Here is a 24,063-nt window from a genome sequence, read left to right on the forward strand (position 1 = left end):
CAATCAGATCTATGAATATAAAAAGTTATTACTTCATTAGAGTTTATGTTGCAGTTTAAAATTTTTGTCTCTTCTTCAGCTAGAATTTATTAGGGGATATGGTGAAAGCATCAGGTAAGTTTTGTAATCTATAGTGGATGTGATACTGGACCTGTAGTGAAGACACCTTGACTCAAATCTTGCTGAAACTATCACTATGTGATTCCAGAAAAAGCTTTTAATCTCTCTGTGTTTCAGATTTCTCATCTATAAAATTTGAAGGCTATATTAGATAACCTGTCACAACCCTTGATATTTAATATTATGATCCTATGATAATTTTTTTCCTAAATTAAAATCAATTTTTTCTCAAGCACACTGGTTAAATAATAAATTCTTATTAAACTTTTTTTGTTTCTCTCTTAAAGTTTATTAAATTAAATTACATTAATCTATTTTTCTATTTTGTTCTTTTCTTTGTTCAGTACTAGACAGTTTTGATTAAAAAAAACTTCTTAGAATATGCTTTCAAGGATGAAAGTACAAGATTCATTTCATCAGTCTTTCTATTGAGTGTGAAATGCAATAATTTGCTTCTTTTTTATGTAATTTTATCATAATTTTTTCTGTTCTACAAAGAAATGCCATTGTACTTTGATAAATATTACATTAGATATATTTTGATTTTTTATTATTTCAGTATCACCCAAACATGAAAAGTAAAATGTCGTCTCATTATTTAAGTCATGATATATATATATATAGTTCTTTTTATTTCTCTTTAGAATAAATTATATTTATATATTTTGATTTTATATTACCTAAATTTCACCTTGCATTCATACCTTTTCAGCTCCCAGTAAGCTATCTGACAGAATAAAGATTTTTTTTTATTTTTTACCAAGAAAATATTAATGAAACTTGGATGGAAAACACGTTTAGTTGAAAGGTTAACATTTCTAATTAATTTCCTTCCTTCCATTCCATCATGGTAAAATGAGAGTGACCAGTATTGTTTGGAGAACAGAGAGCAACTTAGGGGGATCTGTCAGTGCTAATTGGAGCACATTTTTATACACTCAGACCTGTAGGTCCTATTGCATATATAAAAACCGCTCTTTATTTAGCACCTTAAACATCTTGCACCTCAGCAAATAACTATTTTTTGTTAATTAATTTTTAGTTTTCAACATTTGCTTTTATAAGATTTTGAGTCCTAAATACCCCACTCTCTCTACACCCTCTCCCTAAGATAGCATTCAATCTGATGTAGGATATATATATATATATATATATATATATATATATAATCGTATTAAACATATTTCCACATTAGTCATGCTGTGAAGAAGGATCATAACAAAAGGAAAAATTATGAGAAAGAAAAAAATTAAAAAACAAAAAAAATAAAAAAAACAAAAAGCAACAAAAGAAAGAGAAAATAGCATGCTTTGATCTGCATTCAGACTCAGTACTTCTTTCTCTGGATGTGGATAGTATTTTTCATCTTGAGTCTTTTGGAATTGTCTTAAGTCATTGCATTGCTCAGAAGAGCTAAGTCTAACATAGTCATCGCTCAATATTGTTGTTACTGTGTACAGTATTCTGGTTCTGGTCACTTTACTCAGTATCAGTTCTTGCAAGTCTTTCCAAGTTTTTCTGAAGTCAGAATGCTCATCATTTCTTATAGCAGAGTAATATTCTATTACATTCATATACCATAACTTGTTCAGCAATTCCCCAATTGATGGGCATCCCCTCACTTTCCAATTCTTTCTCACCACAAAAAGAACTGCTATAAATATTTTTGTACATGTGGGTCCTTTTCCCTTTCTTAATGCTGTCTTTGGGTTACGAATCTAGTAACAGTATTTCAGGAAATAACTTTCAAAAAATCCAATTTGTTATGCATCTACTAAAAGCTGAACAAACGTATTCTGCAAATAAACCATGTTAATAGAAGTTTTAATAAATGTGGTATTAACAGGTCTGAGATTATTCAATTGGCATTTAAAAATATTGCATTTCAGGTTGGAAATTTATTTCATAGTTTCCTTGTCTTCTGTTGCCTTTTTTGGGGGGGGGGTACAATTGCTCAAGTATTATCCCCTGGGTGGCTTACCCTTCCATACACATACAATACATAAATCCTATGTCAATACATGCTGCATTGGTGAAGTAACTGGAAGAACTGAATAAGGCAGTTAGTTATGAAAGGGGAATGGAGCTGGGGCAGGGGGAAGCCAAGCCTTAGGTAAAATTTAAAAAAAAAACCCTTAGGCTAAAGAAAACAAAGATAACATACCTGAAACACTACTATATGACATTTGACAATACTGCCCCCAAACACACACACACAACCACACAATGAAATACATATATTTGTGTATATATAAGCAGCATAAAAACACAAACATAATATCTGCCACACCATTAATCTTTCTTTTTTAAATTAATTTTATTTTTGTTACATATGCGTTTCAAACTATTTCCCTTTATTCCTCCTTCTTAACCTCACATGCATGTGTGCATTTGTATATGTATGTATGTGTGTGTATGTATATATATACATATATATACGTATACACATACATATATATACACATATGTGTGTCTATGTTTGTGTGTGTGTGTGTGTGTATGAGAAACTATACAATACATAGTTCCATATAGCAGTTCTTTCTCTGGAGGTGGATAGCATCTTTGTAGTTGATTTGAATATTCATATAACTCTGAGTAGCTTAGTCATTCATGTTTACTCTTCAAACAATATTGCTATTAATGTATACAATGTTCTCTTGGTTCTTCTCATTTCACTGTTATTTCATGAAAATCCATGTTTTCCTAAAATCAACCTACTCATCATGTCTTATAACACAGTTATATAATAGTATTCTATCATACACCACAACTTATTCAGTTATTCCCCAATTGATGAGTATCCGTCAATTCTCAGTTCTTTACCACTATAAAGAGAGCTATGAGAGGTGCTATAAATATTTTAGAACTTTAGGTTCTTTTCTTTTTTTCTTGATCACTTTGGGAAACAGACTTGATAATAGTATTACTAAAACAAACGGTATACAAAATTTTGTAACTCTTTTGGCATAATTCCAGATTGCTCTCCAAAATGGTTGAATTGGTTCACATTTCTACCAACAGCGTATTAATTTCTCATTTTTTCCACATCCTCTCCAACATTTCTCATTTTCACCTTTTATTGTTTAAGCCAATCTGATAAGTGTGAGATGGTATCTCACTCGGAGTTGTTTTAATTTGTAGTTCTCTAATCAATAATAATTTAAAGTATTTTTATATGTCTATATACAACTATATACAATTTATATTTCTTCCTCCAAAAACTGCCAGTTTTTACCATTGATCAATTGGGGAATGACTCATATTATTATAAATTTGACAGAGTTCTCTATATATTTGAGGTATGGGGCCTTTTTCCAAGAAACTGTCTATAAAGATATCCCCCAGCTTTCTGCTTTCCTTCTAATCTTGGCTGCATTGGTTTTATTTGTACAAAACTTTTTAAATTTGATGTAATCAAAAACATTCATTTTACATCTCACTATTTTCTCTATCTTGTTTATTCATAAAATCTTCTATCCATTATTCTGATAGGTAATGTTCTATGTTCTAACTTATTTATGATATATTCCTTTATGTCTAGGACATGTAATTTTAACCTCATCTTGGTAAATGATGCAAGATATTCATCTATGCCTAGTTTCTGTCACACTGCATTCTAATTTTTTCAACAATTTTTAGGAAACAGTGAATTCTTATCCTGAAAATTTAATTTTTTACATTGATCAAACAGAATGTTAATATAATCATTTACTACTTTGTATTGTATATCTACTCTACTCCACTGTTCTACTATTCTATCTCTTAGCCAGTGTCAGATAGTTTTTGATAATTATCACTTTAAAATACAATTTAATATCATTCACTGCTAGACAGTCTCTTCAATTTCTTTTTCCAAGATAGATTTTGTTTTTTGTTTTTGTTTTTTGTTTTTTTAGACATAATATTTACTCTTCTGTTAAGCTGGGCACTTTATGTTTTGCCAAGTATTCTTCCAATTCACTTAAATTGCTAAATTTATTGGAATATAATTGGGCAAAATTACTCCTAATAATACTTTTAATTTAATTTTCAGTAAAGGTATATTCACTCTTTTCATTTTTGATACTAGCTATTTGGTTCTCTCTTTTTAAATTATATTAACCAATGATTTATTTTATTAGTTTTTCATAAAGCCAATTCCCAGTTTTATTCATTAATTCTGTGGTTTCCTTACATTCAATATGATTAATTTCACATTTGATTTTCATGATTTTTAATTTGGTGCTTAATTAAAGATTATTAATTTATTCTTTTTCTAGTTTCATTTTTTTAATTGCATCCCCAATTCATTAATCTGCTCTTTCTCTATTTTATTGATGTAGGCAATTAGAGATATAATTTTTCCTGATTACTGATTTTGCTTCATTCCATAAGTTTTGATATATTGTCTTATTATTATTTTCTCTTTTACAAAATATTGTTTCTATGACTTGTTCTGCAACCTACATATTCTTTAAAATTAAGTTATTTAGAAAAAATGTAATTTGGTTTCTGGCCCCAAAAAGAATTCCTGGAAGATCTTTAAAATGATTTAAAGTAGATAAAAAATTGAGAAAAGAAATGAAAGTAATACAAGAGAGTCATGAAAAAAAGTCAATACCATGAGAAAAGACACAAAAAAATAGGAAAAATAACTCTAAAAATAGAATTGGATAAATAGAATAGGAAGTACAAAAACTCACTGAAGAAAATAATTATTTAAAAACTAGAATTGAACAACTGGAAATAATTACTATATGAGACATCAAGAGATGATAAAAACAAAATTTAAAAAAAAGTAAAAAAAAAAACCCATGGTATTTCTCATCAGAAAAAACAAATGACCTAGAAAGTAGATCCAGGAAAGATAATATAAGAATTAGTGGACTACTTGAAAACCATGATAAAAAAAAGTTCAAACAACATATTTCAAGAAATTATCAAAGAAAACTGCCCTGATGGAACGAGAGACAAAATAGAAATTGAAAGAATCCACCTATCACAGACTGAAAGAGATCCCAAAATGAAAACTCCCAGGAATATCATAGTTGAACACGAGTTCACAGATCAAGGAGACAGTATTGCAAACAGCCAAAAAGAAACAATTCAGAGGCAGCTAGGTGGCGCAGTGTATAGAGCAAAGACTTTGAAGCCAGAAGGACCTGAGTTCAAATCTGGCCTCAGACACTTGACACTTACTAGGTGTGTGACCTTGGGCAAGTCACTTAACCCCAATTGCTTCACCAAAAAGAAAAGAAACAATTCAAATATCATGAAACTACAATCAAGATTGAGCAAGATTTTGCAGTTTCCACATTAAAGAACTGGAGGGCTTGGAATATTATATATCAGAAGGAAAAAAATGTTAGGATTACAATCAAGAATCATCTGCCCAGCAAAATTAAATTTAATCTTTCAGAGGAAAAATGGGTATTTAATGAAACAGAGGACTTTCAAACATTTTTAATTAAAAGACTAGAGCTAAATAAAAAAAAAAGTTGACTTTAAAACACATAGGGAAGGGAAACATAAAAAGTTAAAAAAGAAACAAGAAAGAGAAAACATAAGAAGTTCAATAAAGTTAAACTGTTTATATTTCTATATGGCAAGAAAATATTTATAACTTAACAACTTTATTACTTTTAGAAAAATTAGAAGAAGTATATGTAGACAGAGATTGTGGATATAAGGTGACTTTGATAGAATGATACTCCCCCCCAAAAAAAATAAAAAAAAGGGGGCAAGAAAAAAATTGCACTAGAAGTAGGCAGGATATTGAATGGGGTAAATTATCCCACATAAAATAGGCATGAAATAGCTATTAGAATGAAGGGGAAAGTGAGGGAGTAGGCAAAGTTTAAAACTTACCCTCATCAAAATCAGCTCAAAGCAGGAATAACATACACACTCAGTTGGATAAAGAAATTTATGTTACTCCATAAGGAAGTAAAAAGGGATGGGGATAAAGAAGTGGGAAGGGTAGTGATAAGAGGAAGGATATATTAGGGCAAGTGGTGATCCTCCCTTATGAGAAGGAAAAGGGTAGGAGGTTAAGAGAGAGAGAGAGAGGGACAAACAAGGGAAATTACCTTAAAGTGATAAGTGATATTTATCTAAAAATGTTAGTAAGCATTGTCTGTCACGTGGATAAGCCACCCCTATACAATCAGGGGTGAAGCAAGGATCCCATTATCACCTCTATTATTTAATATTGTACTAAACATTTTAGCTATAGCAATATGGGTAGAAAAAGAAGTTAAATTAATTAGAATAGGTAATGAGGAAAAAAATACTTTCACTCTTTGCAGATGGATGTTACACTTTGAAAATCCTAGAGAATCAACTAAAAAACCTACTTTAAATTATTAACAACTTTACAAAGTTGCAAGATACAAAATAAACCCATACAAATCATTAGCATTTCTATATATTACCAACAAAGTCCTACAGCAAGAAACAGAAATTCCATTTAAAGTAACTGTAGACAATATAAAATATGTGGGAGTCTACCTGTCAAAACAAACCCAGTAACTATATGAACACAACTATAAAACACTTTTCACACAAATAAAGTCAGGTCTAAACAACTGGAAAAATATTAATTGTCCATGTGTAGACTGGGCCAATATAATAAAAATGACAATTCTATATTCATTAATCTGTTTATTCAGTGCCATGCCAACAAAATTATCAAAAATTGTTTTATAGAAGCTAGAAAAAATAATAAAATTCATCTGGAAGAACAAAAGCCCAAGGATATTAAGGTAATGAATGGAAAAAATGTGAAAGAAGGTAGTCTAGTTGTATCATATCTCAAACTCTATTATAGTGCAGTAATTATCAAAATAATCTGGTACTGGCTAAGAAACAGAGTGGTGGATCAGTGTCATAGATTAGGTACAAATTACATTACAGTAAATGAAAATAGTAATCTAATATATGATAAACACAAAGATCCAAGTTTTTGGAACAAAAAGTCATTATTTGATTAAAAGAAAACTGCTGGGAAAATGGGAAAACAGTATGCCAGAAACTAGGTATAGATCAACATCTCACACTGTACACCAAGGTAACGTCAAAATGGGTACATGATTTACACATAAAGGGTGGCGCTATAAGCAAATTAAGAGAGCATGGAATAGTTTATATGTCAGATTTATGGATAAAGGATGAATTTAGGACCAAATAATATATAGCCAGCATTACAAAATGTAAAATACATAATTTTGATTATATAAAATTAACAAGTTTTTGCACAAACAAAACCAATGCAACCAAAATTATAAGGGAAGATGAAAACTTAAGGGAAGATTTTGCAACAAATATTTGATAAAGGACTCATTTCCCAAATATATAGATAACTGAGTCAAATTTATGAAAAACAAATCAAGTCATTCCCCAATTAATAAATGGTCAAAAGATATGAACAGGCAGTTTTTAGACAAAGAAATCAAGGCTATCTATAGTCATAGTAAAAAAAGGTTCTAGATCACTACTGATCAGAGAAATGCACCTTAAAACATCTCTGAGGTACTACCTCACACATAGCAGAGTGGCTAATGTGATGTTGGATGTTGTAGGGATGTGGGACACTAATGCACTATTGGTAGAGTTGTGAATTGATCCAACCATTCTAGAGAGCAGTTTGGAACTATGCCCAAAGGGCTATAAAACTATGCACACTTTTTGATCCAGCGATACCACTACTAGGTCTAATTCCCAAAGGAATCCCCCAAAAAGGAGAAAATGAATTATTCCCACAAAAATATCTATATCACTTCTTTTTGTTGTGGGTAAGAATTGGAAACCATAGGTACACCCATCAATTGGGACACAGCTAAGCAAGCTGTGGTATATAATTATAATAGAATATTATTGTGGTATAAGAAATGACAAGAAAGATGATTTCAGAAAAAAAAAACCTGGAAAGACTTAACATTAACTGATATACACTGAAGTGAACAGAACCAGGATAATGTACACAGTAACAGCAATATAGCTCAATGAAAAATTGTAAATGATTTAGCTGTTCTCAGCAATAAAATAATCCAAGACAATCCCAAAGGACTAATGATGAAGCCTTCTTTCTTCAGAGAAAGAACTGATATTGATTGAATACAGACTGAAGCATGCTATTTTTCACTTTATTTCTTTCATTTTTTTTTCTTTTATTCGAGTCTCCTTGTACAAAATGACTAGTATGGAAATGTTTTACTAATTACACATGTATAGTCTATATCCATTTGCTTATCATCTCAAGGAGGGGTAAGGCAGGGCAGGGAGGGAGGAGAGATAGAATTAGGAATTCAAGGCAGAGCCAAGGTAGGGAGTAAAAGTAGTAACTTGCTTGAGTTCTCCCTCAAACATCTACAAATACCTATAAAAATAGCTCTAAACAAAGTCTAGAGCAGCAGAACCCACAGAAAGACAGAACGAAACAAATTTCCAGCCCAAGACAGCCTGGAAGGTAGGCAGGAAGGGTCTGTTGTGCTGGGCTGGGAGAGAAGTACAGTTCAGCATGGGCAGGAAAAGGAAAGACTTGGCCTCAGTAAACCTGGAGCATGCCTCAGGGGACTGAATCACAGGCAGCTGTGATGGTTTCCAGTCTTCTAAAAAACACCAAAGACAACTTAGAAGGTCAGTAAGAAAGATCTGTTGGTCCATGGTGAGAGAGAAGCTCAGTCAGTTCCAGTCCTGGTGTAGGCCCAGTGCAGCAGCTGCTTCCAGAGCTCTCAGTCTACAGATGGAGGGGTAATTGAGTGGCTGATAAGAGAGGGATTGCAGAGATCTCTTTGCTGGTTCTGAGGCAGGATTCTATTGCTTTGCCTGTGCCTGGATCTGGGTCACAGTTCTGGGTGCCGGTCTTGGGGTGAGGAGGAGCTCTGGTGTGATAGAGCTTGTGGTAGTGGTGGAGAGGGAATCCTCCTCACAGCTCCAAGGCAGAAAAGAGTGCTTGTGGTCACTAATAGGCCAGAGGCTTGATCAGGAAAGGAGTAAATACCTTACCCTTGATCATACCAAGTTAGAAAAACTGAAAATTTATAGGTCCCTAGAAGTATCTCTGAAAACAGCTGCACAAAACCCCCGCAGCTTGGGAGAGTAAATTCTCCACACTGAAAACAGACCCCTACCTTAACAAAGGGTTTATAACTGAAGTAATTGGCTGGGATCATGAGCAAACCTCACAAAAAAAAAGTCAGACCATAGAATCTTTCTTTGGTAACAAAGAAAATCAACACATATGACCAGAAGACAACAAAGTCAAAGCTCCTACGTTCAAAGCCTCCAAGAAAAATACAAATCAGTCCCAGGCATTGGAAGAGCTCAAAAACGATTTTAAGAAGCAAGTAAGAGAAGTAGAGGAAAAACTGGGAAGGGAAATGAGAGTGATGAAAGAAAATCATGAAAAACAAGTCAACAGCTTGCTAAAGGAGATCTAAAAAAATACTGAAGAAAATAACACCTCAAAAAATAGACCAACCCAAATGGCAAAAGAGGTCCAAAAAGCCAATGAGGAAAAAAATGCCTTCAAAAGCAGAATTGTTCAAATGGAAAAGGAAGTCCAAAAGCTCACTGAAGAAAATACTTCAGTAAAAATTAGAATGGAGGAAATGGAAGCTAAAGACTTTATGAGAAATCAAGACAGCATAAAACAAAACCAAAAGAATGAAAAAAATAGAAGACAATGTGAAATATCTCATTGGAAAAACAACTGACCTAGAAAATAGATCCAGGAGAGATAATTTTAAAATTATTGGACTATCTGAAAGCCATGATCAAAAAAAGAGCCTAGACATCATCTTTCAAGAAATTATCAAGGAAAATTGCCCTGAAATTTTAGAACCAGAGGGCAAAATAGAAATTGAAAGACTCCACTGATCACCTCCTGAAAGAGATCCCTAAAGGAAAACTCCTAGGAATATTATAGCCAAATTCCAGAGTTCCCAGATCAAGGAGAAAATATTGCAAGCAGCCAGAAAGAAACAATTGAAATGTTGTGGAAACACAGTCAGGAGAACACAAGATTTAGCAACTTTTACCTTAATTGACCAGAGGGCTTGTAATATGATATTCTGGAGGTCAAAGTAGCTAGGATTGAAACCAACAATGACCTACCCAGAAAAACTGAGTAAAACTCTTCAGGGGAAAAAAATGGATACTCAGAGAAATGGCATTCTTTCATCAAGAATTCTTGATGAAAAGACCAGAGCTGAATAGAAAATTTGACTTTCAAATACAGAACTCAAGAGACACCAGAAAAGGTAAACAGGAAAGAGAAATCATAAAGGATTTATTAAAGTTGAACTTTTTACATTCCTACATGGAAAGATGATATTTGTAACTCATGAGACCTTTGTCAGTGTTAGGGTAGTTAGAGGAAAAAATTATATGTATAGATAGATATATACATATGTAGATAGATAGATAGACAGACAGACAGACAGATAGGTAGATAGGTAGGTATGTAGATAGAGGGCACAGGGTTAATTGAAGATGAAGGAGTGAAATCTAAAAAAATAAAATTAAAGAGTGAGAGAGGATTATACTGGAGGGAGAAAGGACGACATAGAATGGAGTAAATTATCTCACATAAAACAAACAAGGAAAAGCTTTTACAGTGGAGGGGAAGTGAGGGAAGGTGAGAGGGAATAAGTGAATCTTATTCTATTGGATTTGGCTTAAGGAGGGAATAATATACACATTCAATTAGGCATGGAAAACTATCTTACCCTACAGGAAAATAGGGGTGAAGGGAATAAAAAAGTGGGAGGAGGGAATGATAGAAGGGACAACAAATTGGGGGAGAGGGTAATCAGAAGATAAATAGGGAGTGGGATAGGTTGAAGGGAAATATAGTTAGCTTTTTACAACATAACTACTATGGAAGTGTTTTGCATGACTGCACATATATAGCCTGTATTGAGTTGCTTGCCTTCTCAATGAAGGTGAGTCGGGAGAGAGGAGGGGAGAGGACTTGGAACCCAAAGTTTTAAAAACAAATGTTAAAAGTTGTTTTCACTTGCAATTGGGAAGGTCAAATTTTCTATTCAGTTCTGGTCTTGCTATCAAGAATGCTTGAAAGTCCTCTATTGCACTGAATGTCTATTTTTCACCCTGAAGGATTATACTCAGTTTTGCGGAGTAGGTGATTCTTGGTGGTAATCCTATGTCCTGTACAGGGTGTACTGTCCCAAGCTTTGAGGATTTTGAGCAGCTGTTTTCAGAGATACTTCCAGGGATCTGTAATTTTTCAGTTCTTCCAAGGTGGTATGATAAGGGGTGAGGTGTTTACTCCTTTCCTGGCCTATGCTCTGGTCTATGAGTGACCACAAACACTCTTTTCTGCCTTGGAACTGTGAGGAAGATTTCCTCTCCACCACCACTACAAACTCCACCACACCAATGCTTCTCCTAGCTCCAGGACCACCACCCAGAACCGTGACCCAGATCCAACCACGGGCAAAGCAAGAGCATCTTGCACCAGCAAAGAGAGTCTTGCAATCCCTCTCTGATCAACCACTTAATTCCCCCTCATTCTGGGGGCTGGAAGCTTCAGAAGCAGCCACTGCCCTGGGGCCACATGCAGGGACTGGGGCTAGTACTAAGTTTCTCTCTCACCACAATCACAGACTTTTCTTACTGACCTAAGTTGTCTTTGACATTCATGTGTTGAGAAGTCTGGAAACCACCACAGCTGCCTGTGATTCAGTCCTCTGAGGGCTGCTCCAGGTTTGCTGAGGCCTGTTTTGCCTGCATTCCCATGCTGAACTGCATTCCTCTCCCAGCCTGGAGTGATATACCTTTCTGATAAACTATTCAGGTTGTCTTGGGCTGGAAATTTGTTTCACTCTGTCTTTTCATATGTTCTGCTGCTTTAGAATTTGTTTAGAACCATTTTTTACAGGTATTTCGAAGGGTTTGAGGGAGAGCTTAAGCAAGTCACTGCTTTTACTCCACCATCTTTGCTCCACCCCTAGATAAATGTCTTGCAATTGGGAAATAAGATATACAGGCAATGGGGTATAGAAATCTTCCTGCCCTACAGGAAAATATAAGAGGAAGGGGATAAGAGAAAGTGGGGGGTAATAGAAGGAAGAGCAGATTAGGGGAAGGAAGATTCAGAAAGCATGACATTCTGGGTGGGGGAGGGGCAAGATGGGGAGAAAATCTGGAACTCAAAATCTTATGGAAGTAAATGTTGAAAACTAAAACTAAATTAATGAATAAATGTTAAAAAAATTGGAACTCAAACCTTTAAATAAAAATGTTGAAAATATTTTATAAGAGACTAAGTTATTTAGTTTTTAATTGATTTTTCATCTATTTCTATGTTTATTTCGTTAAATGTAATTTTATTACATTGTGATTTGAAAAAAGATGCATTTATTATTTCTGCTTTTCTGCGTTTAACTATAAAGATTTTATGGCCTAATGTGTGGTTAATTTTTGTAAAGGTTTCATATAAAACTGAGAAAAAGATATATTTCTTTAAATTTCCATTCAGTTCTCTCCAGATGTCTACCATGTCTATCCTGTCTAAGATATTATTAATCTCCTTGACTTCTTATTCATTTTTTGGTTAGATTTATATAGTTCTGAGAGAAAAAGATTGAAATCCCCCACTTCTGTAGTTTTTTCAAACTATTTCTACCTGTAATTAATTTGCATTTTTCTTTTAAAATGCTGTAGTTGGGGGGGGAGCCAAGATGGTAGAATAAAAGCAGGGACTTGCTTGGGCTCTCCCCCAAACCCCTCCAAATACCGGTAAAAATGACTCTAAACAGATTCTAGAGAAGCAGAATCCAGAAAATGACAGAGTGAAACAAATTTCCAGTCCAAGACAACCTGGAAGGTTGACAGGAAATGTCAGTTTCACCAATCTGAGAGAGGAGCACAGTCCAGCACAAAATGCACCAGCACAGACCTGGAGCAGCAAACCTGGAGCAGGCCTCAGGAGACTGAATCACTGGTCATTGTGGTTATTTCCAGAATACTCAACCCACAAATGTCAAAGACATCTTAAGAGGTCAGTCGGAAAGGTCTGTCAGACCTGAGTAAGAGAGGAGCACGGTCCAGCCCTAGCCCAGGACAGTGGCAGAGGAAGCAGCAGTGGCTGCTTCCAGGGCTCTTGGCCCACAGATGGTGGGGGAATAGAGTGACTGATCAGATGGTGATTGTAGGGATCTCTTTGCTGGTGCTGAGGTAGGATTCTCTTTCTTGAATCTATGTTGCAGTACTGGGTGGCAGTCCTAGAGTGAGGAGGACTACTGGCATGGCAGAGTTTGTAGCAGCAGTGGAGAAGGAATCATCCTTACAACTCCAAGGCAGAAAAGAGTGTTTGTGGTCACTCACAGATCAGAGCACAGGCCAGGAGAGGAGTAAATACCTTTTCTTTGATCATAACATCTTGGAAGAATGGAAAATTTAAAAGTCCTAAAAATATCTCTGAAAACAGTTACCCCTGAAGCTTGGGACAGTACATCCTCCACACTGGAAGCAGAGCCCTACTTTAACAAAGAGTTAAAAAGTCAAGTAATTGGCTGGGAACATGAGCAAACAGTGGAAAAACACTCAGACTATAGAATCTTACTTTGGTAAGAAAAAAAAAAAAAGATCAAAACATATGACCAGAAAAAGACAACAAAGTCAAAGCTTCTACATCCAAAGCCTCCAAGAAAAATATGAATTGGTCTTAGGCCATGGAAGAGCTCTAAAAGGATTTTGAAAATCAAGTAAGAAAAGTAGAGGAAAATTTGAGAAGAGAAATAAGAGTGATGCAAGACAATAATGAAAAACAAGTCAACAGCTTGGTAAAGGAGACCCAAAAAAATACTGAAGAAAATAACACATTAAAACATAGACTAACCTTAGTGCAAAAGAGGTCCAAAAAGCCAATGAGGAGAAGAATGTCTTAAAAAATAGGTTTGGCCAAATGGAAAAGGAGGTCCCAAAGCTCACTGAAGAAAATATGTCCTTAAAAATTAGAATGAAGGGGCAGCTAGGTGGTACAGTGGATAGAGTACTGGCCCTCAAGTCAGGAGGACCTGAGTTCAAATCCAGCCTCAGACCAAACACTTGACACTTACTAGCTGTGTGACCCAATTAACTCAATTGACTAAAAAGAGAAAAATAAATAGATTGGAGCAAATGGGAGCTAATGACTTTATGAGAAATCAAGAAATTGTAAAACAAAACCAAAAGAATGAAAAAAAAGAAGACAATGTGAAATATCTCATTGGAAAAGCAACTGACAGAAAATAGATCCAGCAGAGACAATTTCAAAATTATTATATTACCTGAAAGCCATGACCAAAAAAATTAAAAAAAAAGAGGCTAGAAATCATCTTTCAAGCAATTATCAAGGAAAACTGCCTTACTATTCTGGAACCAGTTAATAAAATACAAATTGAAAGAATCCATTGATTAACTTCTGAAAGGGATTCTAAAAGGAAAACTCCTAGGAATATTACAGCCAAATTCCAGAGTCCCTAGGTAAAGAAGAAAATATTTCAAGTAGCCAGAAAGAAACAGATTGAGTATTATGGAAACACAATCACAATAGCACAAGATTTAGCAGCTTCTACATTAAGGGATATGAGGGCTTGGAATATGATATTCTGGAGATCAAAGTAGCTAAAATTGAAACCAAGAATCATCTACCCATGAAAATTGAGTAAAATCCTTCAGGGGAAAAAATGGATATTCAATGAAATAGAGGACTTTCAAGCATTCTTGATGAAAAGACTAGAGCTGAATAGAAAATTTGACTTTCAAATACAAGACTCAAGAGAAACATGAAAAGGTAAACAGGAAAGAGAAATCATAAGGGACTCATTAAAGTTGAACTGTTTACATTCTTATATGGAAAGATGACATTTGTAACTCATGAGATCTTTCTCAGTATTAGGGTAGTTGGAAGGAATACACACACACACACGTATACATATATATGTATGTGTAAATGTATAAATGTATGCATATGTATATGTATACACATATGTACATACATACACATATATATACAGAGAAAGGGCACAGAGTGAGTTGATTGTGAAGGCATGATATCTAAAAAGTACAATTAAGTGGTGAGAGAGAGGAATGTTCTGGAAGGAGAAAGGGAAAGGCAGAATGGGGTAAATTATCTCACATGAAAGAGGCAATAGAAAGCTTATACAATGGAGGGAAAGAGGGTGAGGTGAGAGGGAATGAGTGAACTTTACTCTCATTGGATTTAACTTAAGGAGGGAATAACATACACTCTCAATTGAGTATGGAAATCTATCTTACCCTACAGGAAAGTAGGGGATAAGTGGATAAGAGAGGGGGTATAAAAGAAAAAATTGCAGATTGGGGGAGGGGGAAATCAGAAACAAACACTTTTTAGGAGGGACAGGGTCAAAAGATATAATAGAATAAATGGGAGGGCAGGATAGGATGGAGGGAAATATAGTTAGTCTTTCACAACATGACTATTATGGAAGAGCTTTGCGTGACTACACATGTATAACCTATATTGGATTGTTTGCCTTCTCAATGATGGTGGGTGGGGAGGGAGGAAGGGAGAGAATTTGGAACTCAAAGTTTTAAAAACAAGTGTTAAAAATTGTTTTTTACACGCAACTGGGAAATAAGATGTACAGGAAATGGGGTATAGAAATCTATCTTGCCCTACAGGAAAACTGAAGGGAAAGGGGAAAAAAAGGGGGGGGGTGATAGAAGGGAGGGCAGATTAGGGGAAGGGTTAATCAGAATGCACACTGTCTTGGGGTGGGAGTAGGGGATAGATTGGGAGAAAATTTGGAATTCAAAATCTTGTGGAAGTGAATGTTGAAAACTAAAAATGAATTAATAAAAAAATTTAAAAAGTAACAAAAATACTATAGTATTTAGTGCATATATGTTTAGTATGAACATTATTTCATTTTCTATGGTACTTTTTAACATGATCTAGTTTCCCTGTTTATCTCTTTTAATTAAATATTTTAGCTTTAACTTTGTCTGAGGTTGATTAATACTCCTCTTCTTTAAAATTAACTAAAGCATAGTAAATTCTACTCCAGCCCCTTAGTTTTACTTTTGTGTATCTCTCATTTTTAAATGTGTTTCTTGCACACCATTTATTTTTGGATTCTGGGTATTTATCCATTCTACCTATTTTTACTTTATGGGTAAGTTTACCTCATTCACATTCAAAGTTATGACAACTAGTTATTTCCTCCATTCTTTTTTTTATTCACTGCTTATCCTTCTATCTCTTTTTACCCCACTCATCCTCAGAAATCTAATTTATTTTAGACAACTGATTCCCTAATCCACACACCCTTCCAAAAATGCTTTCCTTATCTTAACCCTCCACCATACTGTTTTTTTGCATGTTAAGAAGACTTTGATGCTCTAATAAATATATAGGACCCACATGTACAAAAATATTTATAGCAGCTCTTTTTGTGGTGGCAAAGAATTGGAAATTGAGGGGATGCCTATCAATTGGGGAATAGCTGAACAGGTTGTGGTATATGAATGTAGTGGAATACTATTGCTCCATAAGAAATAATGAGCAGAGAGATTTCAGATAAGCTTGGAAAGACTTATGTGAACTGATGCTGAGCGAAGTTGGCAGAACCAGAAGAACATTGCACATACTAAGAGCAACACTGTATGATGACCAACTTTGATATTTTCCTCTTCTCAGCAGTGCAATGATATAAGACAACTCCAAAAGACTCATGACAAAAACGTTATCGACATTCAGAAAAATAACTGTGGAGTCTGAATGCAGATAGAAGCATACTATCTTCTTTTTTTCTCATGTTTTTCCCCCCTTTTTTCTGAGTCTTCTTTCATAACATGATTAATGTGGAAATATGTCTAATATGATTGTACATGCATAGCCTATATCAGATTGCATTCCATCTTGGGGAGGAAACAGGGGAAGGAGGGAGAAATATTTAGAACTCAAAATCTTATAAAAGTAAATGTTGAAAACTAAAAATAATTTAAGTTTTAAAAAAAAATTTTAAAGATGCTGTACATCCTTAGCTGAGGAAAGTTTAGGAAGCACTTCAGTCAATATCTGGACAAATGGAGTGATAAATTCCTATAACTTTCTCAAATAAGGTAAGCATATTCACAACAGTGACACTTTTTGTTGTTTTTTTTTTCTTGCTGAATGATATAAATGAAATCATAGGGAAGAATAAAAAGTACTTGTTCCCGTTTAATGCCATAAGAAGACTTGAAATTTCCACGAATGTCCAAAATCAATGTGGAAGAAATGCCCAGTCTACCTGACCATGATATTGTCACTATCTCTATCATTGATCCCTAAGATATAAGAAACTACACAGGAGCCGGCACAGGAGAGAGTGAACTCTTCAGTGGCTTAATTTAAATTATCCCCAGAATTATATTTTTTAAGCCAGTTTCAAAGAGCATCTTTATTGAAGGCAGCTGTGGTAGCAACATTACTATTATTTTAACTGAATATTGGCAATTGTTTCAGAGGTGTTAACAACTTCAATCAGGCCACAGTAGTCTCCTGTTGCTAAACAACCATATGGCAGCATTTGGAGATCCAATCTGGCATTTTTCCAAAATAAATCCATTAACCACAACATCTGGAGTGTCAACATATTTTGTCATACATACATCATACCTGTTTTTTAAAATGATACCCACTGGATTTCCTCCAAATATCTTGTAGTTGTATACTATTCTCAGAGGTTTCATTTTAGAATCCATGAACTTGCCCTTTCTAACACAAAGTTGTGAAAATGTGACACAAGGATTCAAAGGTGACGGAAGATCAGAAAGGGCTTCTCAATAAGCAGTTTCTTTTAAGCTTGTATGCATTCTCCCTCTTTTACTTTGCTTAAATTCACTGCATTTAATTTTATTAAACTATTTAAGGTCTTCAGCTTATTAAGAGTTTCAATAGGTTTAGAAAGTATTTTCACATAACCCACACTTCTCTGATAGTAAGCTTCAAATATTAGCCCAAACTGCACTGAAAAAGTAAAAGTGTGCACTTCTGACCTAAATGCCAAAAAAGAAAGTACCCTATCCTCTTATTAAAAAAGGATCTGTTTAACAGGAAACTAGATAGGGCACAATCAAGCAAAGGTTCATTTTCCAAAACTTGGAGATGTTACTGAGAAAGTTCTTCATCATTCAATTGTTTCAAGCAGCCTACTACATGCTCTCTTGATTAGTGGTCTGGATAATTAAATCTTAGAATTCTAATGTTTCCCCAGGAAGCAGTTCAGACCATATCTGAAGAAGAGCCCATAGCTGAGCAACATCTTCAAATGTATTCCATTTGACTGACAGCAGCAATTTTGGCAATGCCTCTAGAAATTTTTCTCTAGAGTCTTGTTACAAAATCCAAATAAGATCCATTTCGGTCTCACACAGTTGGGTTAAAGGATCTTTCTCCATAATTTCTCTCAGCATGACTGGATTTTTTTTTTCTACCTCTACAAGCCATTACCATAGTCACTACTCAGAATCTCAACTGCTTTTCAATAATCTTTTAAAAGAGAGGGTAATAATAAGGGTATTTTTTTTTAATTCTCAGGGAATTTAGTATGTAATTCTGTCACATTTTCAATACATAGATTTGATTGAACGGTCCTAATTGGATTTAACATTTCCTCAGGTTCATCAAGAAATGATGACCAGCTGTGCAATATGATGTCTTCAGTTTTTAGATGTCTTTTAAAAAGTCAAACAACATGTTATTACCCATGCTATAGATAGATAGTGCACTTTCCCAGCTTTCCTGATAGTTTGATATTTGGAGGGATTAATGGTATTAGTTGAATTTTGTTTTTGTTTATTCCACAGCATGAATTGCAAAGCATAACTGAATCATTTTTGCCAAGTTACAGATAATTAATGTCAGATTCCAATGATTCACTCCAAATATGACCACTTCTTTCAGACATCTCTAAATTTATAACTGGTTTACAAAGAAACTCTGTGGCATGAAAAAGTCCAGTCCTGACAAGAACTTTGACTGTTTCTTCTGTGTTCAATGTATTTCCCCTTAAACAATATAACTTGGAAAGGTTGGGTATTCTCCCAAACAGTAAAAATTATTACCTTTGTGTGTGAGTGCAGTTCTAGTAGAAGAGAGAAGTGGGATGAATTTTGATTTATGACAGTTCTCTGGTAATCATTTCCTGTTCACATATTTTCTTTATATTGCAACATTCAACAAGAGTAAGTGTTTGGAAAAGTCTATTCAGAACACAGTTCTGGGTATACTGGAACTGAATTAATGGATGATCACCAAACATATAATTCTAGTCTCCCCCTGTCTTGTACATATGGTCAATGAGATCAACTTCACCTTCCTTCCCATGGATAGTTAACAGTTTTTGGATAGTCAATTCATTTAACTTAGTGGGATTCACATTAGGAAATTTTTGGAAACAAAATATGTCCTGGTAATTTTCAAAATGCACAGCTACCACAAGAATTCCATCATAAAGTTAATCCTCCAAGTTTTCAGGAATGGAATGTTCTTATTATGGTGGGAAAATGTGCTTTAACCAAACCATCCAAGACAATTCTGCTGGAAATAGATTCAAGTGGGTATTAAGAAATCCATGGGGAACCAAAGACCTGAGCTTCTGGGATAAAAACTCATTTTTTGACAAAAACTGCTGGGAAAACTGAAAAAGAGTATGGCAGAAACTAGGCATAGATCAAAATCTCACACCATATACCAAAATAAAGTCAAAATGGGTTCATGATTTAGATATAAAGGCTGATACTCTAAACAAACTGGGAGAGCAAGGAATAGTTTACCTATCAGATTTGTGGAGAACAGAAGAATTCATGGCCAAACAGGAGATAGAGAACATTATGAAAAGCAAAATGATTACATTAAATTGAAATGTTTTTACACAAAGCCAATGCAACCAAGATTAGAAGGAAGGTAGAAAATTGGGAAAGAATTTTTACAACCAGTCTCTCTGATAAGGGCCTCATTTCTAAAATATATAGAGAATTAAGTCAAATTTATAGGAATACAAATCATTCCTCAATTGATAAATGGTCAAAGGATATGAACAGCAGTTCTCAGATGAAGAAATTAAGGCCATCTATAGTCATATGAAAAAATGCTCTAAATCACTATTGATTATAGAAATGTAAATCAAAACAACTCTGAAGTACCACATCACACCTGTCAGATTGGCCAAGATGACAAAACAGGAAAATTATAAATATTGGAGAAGATTTGGGAAAATTGGAACATTAATGCATTGTTGGTGGAGCTGTAAAATGATCCAACCATTTTGGAGAGCAATTTGGAACTATGCTCAAAGGGCTATAAAAACGTGCATACCCTTTGACCCAGCAATAGCACTTCTTGGACTGTATCCCAAAACAATCATATAAATGGGAAAAGGACCAATATGTACAAAAATATTTGTAGCAGCTCTTTTTTGTGGTGGCAAAGAACTGGAAATTGAGAGGATACCTATCAAATGGGGAGTGGCTGAACAAGTTGTGGTATATGAATGTAATGGAATACTATTGTGCTATAAGACATGATGAGCAGGCAGACTTCAGAAAAACCTGGAAAGACTTGTGTGGTCTGATGCTGAGTGAAGTGAGAAGAACTAGAACATTGCACACCATAACAGCCATGTTGTGCGATGACTAATATTGATAGACTTTGCCCTTCTCGGCAATGCAAGGATCTAAGACACTTCCAAAGGCCTCATGATGGAAAATGCTATCCACATCCAAAAGAAAGAACTATGGAGTTTGAATGCACATTAAAGCATACTATTTGCTATTTTTTTTTCTTCTGTTTTGTTTTGTTTCCTCTTTCTGGTGGTTCCTCCTATTGGTTCTAATTCTTCCTTACAACATCACTAATGTGAAGATATGTTTAATAGGAATGTATATGAAAAATCTATATCAGATTGTGTGCTGTATTGGGGAAGGAGGGGGAGAAAAAATTTAAAACTCAAAGGCTTATGGAAGTGATTGTGGGTAAATCAAAATAAATTAATAAAAAAAAGAGTGGAAAAAAAAGAAATTCATGGGTGATGGGGGTGTGGTGGAGCTAAGACAGCAGAAAAAAGGCAGTAACTCATCTGCGCTCTCTCCAAACCCTTCTGAACACCTTTAAATAATGCCACAATGTTTTATCTAGGCAATTCCTGGAGCAGCAGAAACCACCAAAGGTTGGGGTAAACTAATTTTCCAGTCAATAGACTCTCACATCTGGGTGAGAGTGGAACAAAGTCCAGTGCAGGCCGTGCCAGCACAGACTGAGCCCAAGCAAAGACCCAGCCCTAGTAAACCAGGAGCAGGTCTTGGGAGCCACTAAATAAGCAGAGGCAGCAGATGCTTCTGGAGCTTTCTGTCCACAGATGGTAAGGGGATTGAACAACTGGTCAGAAGGAAATTACAGGGGTCTCTTTGCCAGCACTGAGGCAGAAATCATAAGGGACTTAATAAGGTTAAACTGTTAACATTCTTACATGGGATGATGATACTTGTAACTCTTAAGAACTTTATCATTATTAGGGCCATTAGAAGGAGTATGTATAGACAGAGGGCACAGGTGTGAGTTGAATATGAAGGGATAATATCTAAAAATATAAAATTAAGGATGAGGGAAGAATGTACTAGGAGAAAGGGAAAGGGAAAGGTAGAATGGGGTAATTTTTCTCACATAAAAGAGGCAAGAAAAAGCTTTTAGAGTGGAGGGGAAGAGGGAGGATATGAGAAGGAGTGAGTGAATTTTACTCTCATCAGAATTGGCTTAAAGAGGGAATAACATGCACACTCAATTGGATATAGAAGATAGACATGTTCTTTAAAATTCAGGTCATATCCATTTTGAATCTGATGTTTTCAGATTCCTCTCCAATGTTCATCAAATAGGGAATTTTCTCTTATGTACTTTATGATTAGGCATTTATCAAACACTGGTTTTTGAGATGCATTTTAAAAATTATCTCTTATCTAGAAATTCAATAGATCTACTCTCTAAAAATATGTGTTGAGTTCCTCTGTGCTATTTATTTCTTGTTTCTATGATTTGGTCTTTGACATATATTCTTTAGCATTTTGTTTTTTAAATTTCCCTTTTATCTTATTTTCTTAGTGCTCCCTGAATTTATTACTATTTTCTGTGTGTTATGGCCTTTAAAGGATGTTTAATATTTTTGTCTTTTTTTAATTTGCAATTTCTATGTGCTCATATATATATATATAAAATATAAAAAAGATGTAGTGTTGAGAAATACATATATTCTTTAGTAGACTCACTTAAAAGAAGTCATAAATATCTCTAGTTCATCCAGCAATTTACTTAATTTTCTGTTTTCCCTATTATTAATTTTGTTAGATTTGCCCAAAGCTGAGAGATAGTAAAATCTTCTGCAACTATTAAACTTTCCATGTCCTCATAATTTTATTATTGTTCCTTAAGCTTTAGAAAAAGTTTTTTTTGTTTTATTTGTATTACTTATGTTTCTCTTTACAGAATTTGTAAAGCAAATAATCTTCTCGTGTTGCTAGTTTTGCTGCTTGCTTGATTTTTTGGTTTGTTTTATTAGTGTTCAAAATGCTTCTGTTTCACTAAACTTTTTTTTTCTCTGATGATTAAGTTCTGGGTAACTGTGTATGTCATTTTGGATTACAACTTGAACTCTTTTGCTTTTTGCAATATATTATTCATTCTCTTCTGTGGCTTCTGGTGGGTGAAGAATTATTTTGTGTGATTTGAATTTCCATTCATTTATATTTGAAGGTATTTCTCTTGGTTGCTTTCATAATTTATTTTTTGTTGGAATTTTTCAAGTGATCACTTGTACATTGAAGTATAAGGGTTCTTTGTTTTCATTTTATATTTCTTCCCTTCTCCCACCCTCCTTGAAGAGTCCTGGTAATCCTTTCAATTGGCACATAATTTTCTATATTCATAAATTGTATGAAATTTGTCTTGTTTATGGTGTTTAGGTTTTTCAACTTTCCATGTATTTCTGGGAGGCCCAAGATCCACAAATTTTTCTCCATGAATCTGGGTTCCCAGATGAATTCAATGTATTTGGATAAAGATCATGTATTTTTAAAATATTGTTCTTGTTTGCTTCTTTTCTCCTATATTATCCTTCATTTTAGTATACATGTGCTTTTGTAATCAGTTGTTCTATTTTGATTCTTTCAAGAGACCAGCCTGGATTTAAACTTTTCTACTCTGTCAAATATTTCTGCCTTGCACGTGATACATTCATTCTTGCTTTCTTTTTTAAGTTCTGGCAGCTCTTCTGTTCTTTAGTTCTCTGCTTAGTACTGCCACCCCAGGAAGGGCAGAGTCAGCTCCTTTATACTTCCTTCTTCCATATGGGGGTGGGCTGCATTGAGGTCTTCTGTTTTCTGTCATAGAATGGTAGGGTGAGGGCAAATGGGTAAGGTGTGCCAAGAGTCACTGCAGCTGCAAGGAAATCACTGAATTAAATTCAGAGCACAAGCCTATGTGTTAGGTAGTTCACTCTCTCAGAGTTTGGAGACTGGGTGTGGGATGTGGCCTTGGGTTAGGAATTTTCATTCTCAATAGTTAATAAAGCTGTTACCTTGCAAGGTTTCTTGGTGTCTTAGACTTGTAAAGACAGCTGTAATTGATCTGCTTCAGGAACATAATTTGTGTGTGTATGCATGTGTACGTGTGTGTGTGTTTGTGTGTGTGTGTTTGTGTGTGTGTGTGCATGTGTGCACCTAGTGTTATGGAGTATAATAATTATATATTTCTCCATCCTGTTGGTCATGTAACCTAGAACTGAAGTTCTGTTTCTTTTTGTTTATCCCTTATTTCTTTGTAATCCTCAGTAAATATTTCATTTCTTTTTTTTTCTGCTTTTGAAATAAAAAAAATCTCCAGAAAACAGGAAAGACTTCAGAGAGGAAAGGAAACTTCTGCTATTTTCTGCATGG

General features: G+C 34.5%; 1 pseudogene; it reads right to left on the minus strand.

Annotated features, from left to right (window-relative positions):
- Nucleotides 1–17,116: 17,116 nt before the first annotated feature.
- Nucleotides 17,117–18,749, minus strand: LOC114048103 (annotated as a pseudogene).
- Nucleotides 18,750–24,063: the final 5,314 nt, after the last annotated feature.

The sequence above is a fragment of the Vombatus ursinus genome, unplaced genomic scaffold (genome assembly GCF_900497805.2).
Source record: "Vombatus ursinus unplaced genomic scaffold, bare-nosed wombat genome assembly UNPS02014791.1, whole genome shotgun sequence".
Taxonomy (NCBI): domain Eukaryota; kingdom Metazoa; phylum Chordata; class Mammalia; order Diprotodontia; family Vombatidae; genus Vombatus; species Vombatus ursinus.